The sequence below is a fragment of the Dasypus novemcinctus genome, chromosome 1, assembly GCF_030445035.2.
Source record: "Dasypus novemcinctus isolate mDasNov1 chromosome 1, mDasNov1.1.hap2, whole genome shotgun sequence".
Lineage (NCBI taxonomy): Eukaryota > Metazoa > Chordata > Mammalia > Cingulata > Dasypodidae > Dasypus > Dasypus novemcinctus.
In genome coordinates, this window is record NC_080673.1 from 854473 (window position 1) to 865278 (window position 10806).

At 44.1% G+C, this 10806-nt stretch overlaps 2 pseudogenes; both read right to left on the bottom strand.

Moving 5' to 3' along the window:
* The window catches only part of LOC131279470 (olfactory receptor 2G2-like), a 57543-nt pseudogene extending 52412 nt beyond the window's left edge, over nucleotides 1-5131 (bottom strand).
* A 4671-nt stretch (nucleotides 5132-9802) lies between these two features.
* Nucleotides 9803-10558, bottom strand: LOC131274024 (zinc finger CCHC-type and RNA-binding motif-containing protein 1 pseudogene; annotated as a pseudogene).
* Between the last annotated feature and the right edge of the window lie 248 nt (nucleotides 10559-10806).

A 10806-nucleotide genomic window follows, 5' to 3' on the forward strand; every position in this document is an offset into this window, starting at 1 on the left:
TCCCTCCACAGTTCTAGAACTGCCTGCGAGGAGAGGGCACGGTTCTGAAACACCTAAGCTTAACTACAGGGCACCACCAACCATCTGAGAGAGTTAAATTACCTCATTAACCCACAGGTGTTCAAGCCTCAGGGGTCACAGCTGCCACAAAACACTCCTGGAGGTACAAGTACCCAGGGCTGGTGGCCTGTCCTGGCTGCTCTGCCACACTTCTGGCTCTAATCTACTCAGGCTCTAAGCTGGGCCCTCTCTGAACATAAAATTTCAAGTCCTTCTGAGAATTTAGGATTCCAATATCCTTGGCCTCCAAGGCCTTTCAGAGCCATAAATTCATGTTTTTATCCAATGCTGACTGGGCACCTGATGTGTACCTTCTCAGGTGAGACAGTGAGAGGACTCAGCTTGCACAGTCCCTCATGGGGAGATGGAGACAGCCTCACTGACAGTGATGACACCACAATCGCCATAAGAACAGAGAGAGCACAAGGGGAGCAAGGGGCACAGGCCACGGAGTAGGGAAGTCTGCCTGGAGGAGTCAGAGGAAGCTGCCCAGGGAGGCAGCACTTGAGCTGGGACCTGAAGGAGGACTTGTGGGTGTTGGGGGACAAGTGAGTAGGGGATGGCTTTGCAGGTACAGGGTAGGGTGGAGGTGTCTTGTTGCCAGGGGAGGGCTGGAGGCCAGGGGAGGAGACAATGAGGAAGAGTGTGGTCATGGAGTTCTGATCTCAGCCTCCTGTGGATGGCTCTCCTCCCCGGAAGCAGCCAGGCCTTGCTGGGACACTCAGGGGCAAGCTCTGGGTCAGAGCAAGTGGAGGTCAATCCCTATTCTACCACTTCCCCACGGGCTGTCCCTGGGTAAATCACTTATTTCTCTGAACCTCAGGCTCCTTCCTGTTCAGTGAAATGGAAATAACTTTCCCACCTCGCAAGGTCTTACTAGGATTAAGCTGAAGCAGCACACTGAGGTACCTGGCACATAGTAACTGCTCAGTAAACACCTACACCATTAGCATTGTTCTTCTGGGAAGGCCTTCTGGCCATGGGGGCAGGGTCTGTCAGAGGGCAGGAGGAGGGACAGAGGAGAGGGGGTGGCTGCCTGGAGATGCTGACCCTCCCATTCCAGACATTGGGAGCCAGGTGCCAGGTAAGCATGCCGGGCTGGCATTTGCCATGAATGTGTGCTGAATGTGTTACTGAGGAGCCTCCAATTGCTGCCCAAAGTGTCCTGACACCTTTTCAGAAAAGAAGCCGAAGAATGCCCTCTTCCCTCCACAGGTGGAAAGCCTGCCCATCCCCACCCTTCAGGAAAGCTCCATTCCAGGGAAGGCTGGGCAGGGAGCTGCTCACTCAGAAGTGCCCTATGCTAATCCTGCCTCCTACAAAAAGAATTCAAATTTATTTCCTCCCCTCACTCAGGCCTCCAGGGAAAGGCCTGTTCAAGGGCCTGGAAATCCTAGGGCTGCCAATCCCTGGCTGCCCTGTGACCTGGGGAGGGAGCTGTGTGCATTGACTTTTTGGGACTCAGTTTCCCCAAATATGAAGGGGTACTGGTGGAATCGTGAAGGGTGGCCTTCTGCACTCAGCAAGGCAGTTGCTCCCCTCCTAAATCCCCAGCTCTTACTGCAGGGGCTGACTGCTGAGACCGCTGAAGTCATTACCGCATGGAGAAGGGAGGGGTCTTTGCAGGAGAAAATGACAACCCTGAGACCGCAGAGGAGGGGGCTCTTGCCTGCTGCCATCTGGGAAGACCCATCAGTGAGGGAGTACCTCACGCCCAGCGGTGGGAGGCCCCACCCACACCTTCAGCCAAGCCCCTTCAGACAATTCCAGGCACCCCACCCCGCCCCGCCCCAAAGCGCTCCAACTGGGGTGCCCCGGGGAGAAGCAGTGGCCCGCCTCCCTCTTCCTGCAGGTGGGTTCAGGGGCCTCCACCGAACGGGTTCCCCGCGGGTGTGGAAGGACTTGGGGAGGTGCGGGAAAGCAGGAAGACCCAGGCAGGAAGGTCCCCCTAGCCCGAAGGCTGGGCCTGCAGTGACGGCCCGGGTCTCCCCACACCCCGCGCCCACGCTCCCTGCGACGGCCTGAGGCCCTGGGGCGGCTTCCAGGGGAAAGACGGGGACTAACGGGCCACGGAGAGGAAGGCCATGGAGAAGAAAGAAAGACCGGACAGGAATACAGACAGCCAGACAGAGGGAGGGAGACACGGAACGCCGCCAGGACGCAAGCATGTGGCGCAGCTCCAGGGGCCAAAACCAGAGACGGGGACTCAGGGGCACAGAAAAGACCTAGAGGCGGGCGCTCGGTGCAGGGGGGCGGCGAGAGGGGACACAGGCTCAAGGGACATCAACACAGACGGACACAACCCAGAGGCAGGACACAGAGGGGGACTGGGAAGGACGCACAGCGACGTCACAGATACACGCCGGGACAGACACGCCCAGAGGCGGGCACGCGCACAGGCCCCGCGGAGGCGCTCTTCCCGCCGCCCGCCCCGGCCCCGCCGCCGCCCTCCCGAGGCCGCAGGCGGAAGGCGCCGCCCCTGGCCGGGGCAGCGGGGGCTGCGGGAGCTCCTCGCCCCCCACCCCGCGGCTCGGCGGCGGGAGCGGCGCGCGGCCGGACGGCAGCCCCGCGGGCGCAGAGGCGCGGGGGACACTCGTGAAGCCGCTCAGATTCACTTTTTAAGTTAAGTTCTCGATTTGAGGTCTTAGGATAATTTAAATAGGATAAAATCAAAGTCCTAAACTACAGAAATGAGAGCCTATGGATATATTGCTTGGGTGGAACTTTAAGTACTCCTCACTTAGAGATCAGGATAAAATGTAAATTGTGGGAGCTGAAAGGAAAAAAAAAGAAAAGATTGTGAATTACAGATATGAACTATGATTGTCATGGGCCTTACAGGACTTAAGAAAAAAGCGTTTCTGCTTATTTTTTAAAATTTTTTTCTCTGGTTTAAAATTTATGTTTTTAATTTGATGTTTATTTTAGGGAGAGGCAGGTAAGCAATTTTTAAAAATCTAAATTATCAATATTGTCACTAAACTTGCACATATGTGCTTGCCCAAGAACTCATTTTACATTAAAAAATATTTTAAAACTTTTGCAATAAAATGTCAGGTTCCATGGGGTTGACATCATTAAATGTAATTACACATACATGTATAAAATAGTGTATAAATAGTATCTAACAGGAAGCAGACTTGGCCTAATGGATAGGGCAACCGCCTACCACAATGGGAGGTGCATGGTTCAAACCCCAGGCCTCCTTGACCCGCGTGGAGCTGGCCCATGCGCAGTAATGATGTGCACAAGGAGTGCCCTGTCACACAGGGGTGTCCCTGGCATAGGGGAGCCCACGCGCATGGAGTGCACCTGGTAAGGAGAGCTGCCCAGCGCTAAAAAAGTGCAGCCTGCCCAAGAATGGCACCACACACAGAGAGCTGACACAGCAAGATGACACAACAAAAGAAACACAGATTCCCAGTGCCACTGATAAGGATAGAAGTGGTCACAGAAGAGCACACAGTGAATGGACACAGAGAGAAGACAACTGGGGGGGGAAGGGGAAATAAATAAATAAAAATAAATAAGTCTTTAAAAATAAATAAATAGTATCTAACTATGCATACTATTTTATAATCTATTTTCTCCATTAAACAATATACTGTGTACCTTTGCCCATTGCAAAATGTATCTACCTACCACCTATCATCTATCTGCAACTATCTAACTATCCATCTATGTTTATGTATGTGTATTATTAATACTTGGAAAGTATTCTATTATAAAATATGCTATATAATGATTTGTCAAACAAATATTATAATGTAGGACATGACAATTTTTCTTTTTTTACAATTACATATAGCACTTCAACAAACTTTCATATGAACAATGTTGCATGATGGCATGATACTTTTCAAAAATATCTCTACTGTTTTCTTCAGGAATGTACCAAGAGACAGTGTAAAAAGAGTTTATTCTACCACACCATTGGCAACAGAAGAATTAAATTTCATTTTTGTGTATATTTCAGATGACAAAGATATTCAATTATTATTTAACATGCTTGATTGTTCACCAGTTTTAATATATTTTCTATGCATAGTGGTACCTAAATATCTCAGACAGTTCCTTTTCTTAACTTGAACACTTTTTCCTGCTGGGTTGTTCAGCTCTTCTCCGTGGTTTGTATGTTAGCTTTCTGAATTGATAATATAAAAATTTAAATAGCATGTCTGTAGTAAATATTTTCTTTATGTTTTGTTTTTAGGCTCTTAACTGTGTTTTATATTTATGCAATAATTTTACATTTGGGTTGTAACCAAAAATTCTTTTTTGTTTGGTTTTTATGTTCACTATCTCACTTTTTTCTTTCACTGAAAATCCTTTCTTGTGTGGTTTTCATGTTCACTATCCCAATTTTTTTCTACCTACATTCTTTAAAATGACTTGAACAGCACTGAATGTTTGACTCCCTCATTCCTTTTTTTTTTTAAAAAGATTTATTTATTTATTTAATTTCCCCCCCTCCCCTGGTTGTCTGTTCTTGGTGTCTATCTGCTGCGTCTTGTTTCTTTGTCCGCTTCTGTTGTCGTCAGCGGCACGGGAAGTGTGGGCGGTGCCATTCCTGGGCAGGCTGCTCTTTCTTTTCACGCTGGGCAGCTTTCCTCCTGGGCGCACTCCTTGCTCGTGGGGCTCCCCCACGCGGGGGACACCCTTGCGTGGCACGGCACTCCTTGCGCGCATCAGCGCTGCGCATGGCCAGCTCCACACGGGTCAAGGAGGCCCGGGGTTTGAACCGCGGACCTCCCATATGGTAGACGGACGCCCTAACCACTGGGCCAAAGTCCGTTTCCCCCTCATTCCTTTACAGCCTCTCCTTGCTGAAAATTCCTGCTGCTCACTTTACTATCTGAAAATATTGAATTGATTCCAATTTATGACATATCTTTTTTTTTAGGAGATAAGGGCATCGAACCTGGTACTTCACACATGCAAAGCAGGCAATCAACCACTGAGCTACTCCCACACCCCCAAAAAGCTCTTTCTAAATATCCAGTCCTTGATCACAGTTTCTTTCTGTCTGACACTCCCTTCCCCCACTCTCTACCAAGCTCATCCCACTCATCGTTTGCTGATCCTGATGATTTCTACACAAAATCCATCACCGCTTTACTCCTTAACTTATTGAAACCCAATTTGTTTGAGAAAGTAATGGGACCAGACTTAAATGCTCAATTATCTATCTAACTTGGAGCTAGAGGTAGCCCAGTTTTCAACAAAAAAAGTATAGGAAATCTGTGGGATTTAACCTTTATCTTTAAAATTCTTAAAAATGGAGAGAATATATATTTCTCCCTGTAGTTGACTGCTTCTTCTTGCCTGGAACAAAAACATGATGCCTGGTAGTAAAAATGTCATTAGGTAATCTTAGGGCAAATGTATGTGAATGAAGACTTATGCTCAAGATGTCATGGGAGAAGAGAGAAGACTGGGGCCTATTTTATTCATTGAGTTCCAAACCATTTTTTACTCTTCCTTGTTCTGGTCTGTGCAGGGGAAGCTGATCCCTATGGACTGTGTCTCCCTTATTCAATTTGGTTGTTTGCTGAATTGTAGTTAGTATTCATGTTTGAAATCACCAGAAGATCGGAATGGTGAGAAAACTTGAGAGGAAGAGAAGAGTATTTTCCCCCACTTTCTCTTTGCTTAAACATATCACATTCCTGAGAGTAGCTGCATCCCTTCAAGATGTGCCAGGCAACACTCCCCACAGTTCCCAATCTCTTTTGACTTCTAAACACATTTCCTTCCCTTGTCCTTCCAAGCCAAGGGGTGGTCACAAGCTGTTCTCTTTGTTTACACTCTCTGTACCTTGCCATCCCTTCTTTATTGTCACATCTCTATAGTAGCCTTCACCCTAACACCAGGGATGACCTTTCTTACCTGCCAGAATCCTACCTGCTGCTTAAATGATACTAGCGGTGCCACTGAGCCAGCACGCCAGTGCTTCAGCAGCCCTCCAGTCTCCTTGGTGCCTTAGAAGTACAACTCATTTCTGTTGGCCAGAGTTCCTCATACCTACCCCAAATTTCATTCCTTCATTCTTCAGGTTTTATATTTATTTTAGTCTGCTAAAAATGGCTGGGAACATTATACCAAGCATGTGTTGGTGTTTATAATGTGAATTTATTAGATTAAAAATTTACAGTTCTGAGGTCATGAAAGTTTCCAAATCAAGGCATCATCAGAGAAGCTGTCTCACACCAGCTCCAGCTGTGGGTGGTCAGGCACATGGCAGTGCGTGATGGCAGCTCTGTCCAGATCAAGGCATCAAGCCAGGCTCCCTCCCTGAGCATTTACTTTTCTATTTCTTTAGTTCTACCTCTTACCATGCTTGTATCCCCTCAATTTTAGAACATAACAGTGCTTTTAGACTTCATTTTGTCCTTTCAGTTCTTTTCACCTTCTATCCTCTTTTCAATGAGGATGCAAATTTATATGATTTCCATATCTACATGTAATCAAAATGGTCAATTTTCTGATTTCATATTTGCACAAGATAGCAGCTAAAGCTGCCCTTCTTACCACATTTCTACATTTCATTCTCCTATATATGTTTTCTGTCCTTTGGGTTTACTGAAACAGAATTCACAAAGTTTGCAATCATCTTGTAACAGGAAATCCAATGGGTTTGCCTCATTTCTATTCTGCCTCATTGTTATTAATAATGAAATATATTAATCACTGTGCTTCTATTCTTTAAATTCTGACCATAATGGAATTCTTACCAGTTTTAATTCTTCCTCCATTAAGACAGATTTCTCTTTTCTATATTGAATTTTATTCTTTCTTCTCATTATTATTATTGTCATTTCACAGATTACAATATCTGCTTTCATGGTTCAGTTTTGAGATATTATAATTGTCCTGTATGACATTAAAATGAAAATTACAGGCCATTATACATTTTTTCATAACCTATAAAATTGTGCATGGCAGAGTGTAAACTCCAATGTAAACAGTAGTCCACAGTTAGTAACAATGCTTCAATATGTGTTCTTCAATTGTAATGCATGTACCACACCAATGAAAGATGTTGTTAATGGGGGAAAGTGTGGGAGTGGGAGGGGGTGGGATATATGTGAATCCCCTATATTTTCTATTAACATTTATGTAATCTAAAGCTTCTTCAAAAATAAAAAAACCTGCTTTCTTCTCTTTTATGTCAATTCTTTTTTTTTTTAATTTTTTTATTTTTTATTGACTTTGTAATAATATTACATTAAAAATATATATGTGAGGTCCCATTCAACCCCATCCCCCCACCCCCCTCTCCCCCCCCCAGCAACACTCGTTCCCATCATCATGACACATCCATTGGATTTTGTAAGTACATCTTTGGGCACCTCTGCACCTCATATACATTGGTTCACATCATAGCCCATACTCTCCTCCATTCCATCCAGTGGGCCCTGTGAGGATTTACAATGTCCGGTGATTGCCTCTGAAGTACCATCCAGGGCAGCTCCATGTCCCAAAGACGCCTCCACCTCTCCTCTCTTCCTGCCTTTCCCCATACCCTTCGTCCACTATGTCCACTTTTCCCATTCCAATGCCACCTCTTCTATGTGGACATTGGATTGGTTGTGTCCATTGCACCTCTATGTCAAGAGGAGGGTCAGATTCCACCTGGATGCTGGATGCAATCCTCCCATTTTCAGTTGTAATCACTCTAGGCTCCATGGTGTGGTGGTTGTCCTTCTTCAACTCCATCTTAGCTGAGTGTGGTAAGTCCAATAAATCAGATTGTAGGTGCTGGAGTCTGTTGAGGCTCAGGATCTGGCTATCACATTGTCAGTCCAGAGATTCAAATCCCCTAAATATATCTTAAACCCCAACATTAACTGCACCTCCAGCACATTGGCATGAAAGTCTTATGAAGGGAGATCCCATCTGAGTCCAGATTCATCACACATAAACACCATTTCCAAAGAGGGGCCATCTGCCCTGGTAGTTAACCCCATCGGCCATGACCATAACTCCCATGGGTCTCTTTAGCCCTCAAAGGAACCAATATCTGGGGGTTGTATCTGCTTTATCTGTCTCTCTGACTCTGCTCAGTTGTGCATGAGGGCAAACCTTCTGCCAGCCTCCAGACTCTTTTTTAGAAACTCGTAGCCATATAAACTCATTTCTCCTTTCCATTTCCCCCTTACTTTAGGTCAAACAGCATTTTAAAGTCATGGTATTTTATGTAGACATGGATATTCTGCTGATCCGCATTGAACCTTCCGTATAAGGTCATTTTCCAGTTGCATCATCAGTTGGTAGTTGATAGTGGTCCCTCGTTGCCAGGGAGGCTCATCCCCGGGTGTCATGTCCCATGCTGGGGGGAAGGCATTGCATTTACATGCTGAGTTTGGCTTCGAGTCTTTTATGTCAATTCTTATCAACATTTTTACTCAATCACATGACTTCAATTCATTGCTCCCGATCATGAGTTTATCTTCAGTTCTTTTCAGCAGTTTTTATTATGAAATTTTATTATGAATTATACCAGTATGTCTGTTTTTATGTATACATATTCTAATATCACCTTTCACTAAACATATCTAGCCATCAGTCCAAGTTCCCACCACCAAAGTTTTTTGATGACTTCCTTGAAAATAGTGTATAACATTCTCCAGGCTGCTGAACTGAAAATGTAGCTTCATATTTGACCCCAACTTCTACCTCCTGTATCTCCAATAATCCCATCCTACTGCCATCACTTTATATCAGATCCTAAAAATTCACAGAAATGACTCTATCATATTTCTTCCAAGATAAAAACATGCAGCAGCTTCCCAGTTTATGAAATATTTAAATCATTACTGTTTTAATGTATGTATTCCTCTGTGAGCTTCTGAGGTTTTTTGTGTTTAGCAGTCATTCTGTATTTATGACACACTGACTTTTATATCTACTGTTTTCCTATATTACAGTTAGCCTTACCATGCATAGTATAAGAATCTTGCAGGAAAGAGCAATAAAAAATGTTTTAAAGGCCTATAGCCAAGATTTAGGTAGAAAGCAGGTACAAGCTCCTTCCTGCCAAACTCATTTACATAAGGGTGTCAGTTATCACCTCTAATCAGAACATTCAAAAACATGTGCAAACACACACACTTCATGCTTATCCTCCAGTCTCACATTTTCCCTTCACTTAATTCATGCTAAAAATAAAAGTCAAATATTGTCTTTGTCTTTTATTTTTTTCAAAAGATTGTTGTCTTCTGACTCAATATTGTGTCCTGCCAAAATTAAGTTATTTTTTTAGCACAAAATAATACTGAAAATTTTATTAACATTTAATAACAATAACTCAACTCTTTTTTCAGTTTTTATGAAGTTTTTGTGGTAAATATTAAACTAATTTCAAAAATATTCATGTAAACCAATCAGATACTAATAAAGCTTTTACAAAGAGCTTCTCAAATCTTTTTAATATCTACCTTCTTTCTTGGGTTGAACAGTAGTATTACTATGATAACATTACATGTTCTTATTCTTATTAAAATTAGTTGTTTTCAGGATTAATGGTTATTAGCAAATCCTGATTTTTATTATCTGCTAAGATAGAGAGAGACATGATATTTAAAGTTATTTTTCAGATGCTTGTGAACTATTTTATGGTAAAATAAAGAACTGTTTGAGGGGAATGGGTGTAGCTCAGTGGTTGAGTGCCTGCTTCCCAAGTACGAGGTCCCAGGCTCAATCCCCAGAACCTCCTAAAAAAAAAGTAATCTTTAGTCTCCAGCTGAACTTTGTACTATAAAGTTTTTTATTTTTATGATATTTACATAATAAATATTAATCTTAATCACTAAGTTCTTCTTCGTCACTGAAATATGTGCTTTTCTTTATCCTTGGGCGTCTTGAATCATCTGAGGTTGAGGGGTCCCCTGAACTGGGTTTCCATCTTTTGTGTTCTTCTTCAATTTTGGCTTGCTGGAAAGCTATGGCCTGACCGAGACTGTCAAGAGCAGGATCTTCCCCTTCATCTTCACTTTCTTCTACTTCCTCAATTTCTTCTTCTGGTTCAGGAATTTTCTTTTTTTCCTTTTTCTCTTTCTTCTTTGGAGGTTCACGTGCTCCCAGCATATTTTTAGGACAGGCATAACTTAAGTGCCCACTTTCTCCACATTCATAACACTTAGATTGATCAAAGTAGTTTCGCCTTCAGATGAACTCGGCTGCTCTTCCATTGTCAGTAGCAATGCTTGCTTTTATCACTCTACCAAATAACTGTTTGTTGTTTATTGCTCTTGTACAGTTTTGAGCAGATTCTTTATCCAAAAATAAAATAAATGCAACCCCTTTACTCTTCCTGGTATCTTTATCTTTCATTATAGTAACCTTTACAACTTTGCCAAACTTGGAAAATATCCGATATAAGTCATTGTTTGTTAGGGAAAAGGGCAAGTTGGATACATACACTGTACTTTTACTTGGAGCCAATCCACCACACATTCCTTCAGGTGAGTCTTGTCCGAGAGACCAGAAGAGTGTGAGCCCTCGGCCCAGCTGGGGCTCAACCCCGACTATTTCTCGCCCCACGCGGCAGCTCTGGCATCCCGAGTCCCGGGAGAGTGCAGGCGCCCAAGTCAAGAAGATGACAGCGCCTCCGTCTCTCCCTTGCTGCAGTCGGAACGCGCCTCGGATGCGGTCAGAGCCCCCGACCCGGAGGGGGGCCCAGGAGCGGGCGTAACAGTTCTTCATGAATGAAACAGGTATCCTGAAAGACATTCACCTCCAGAG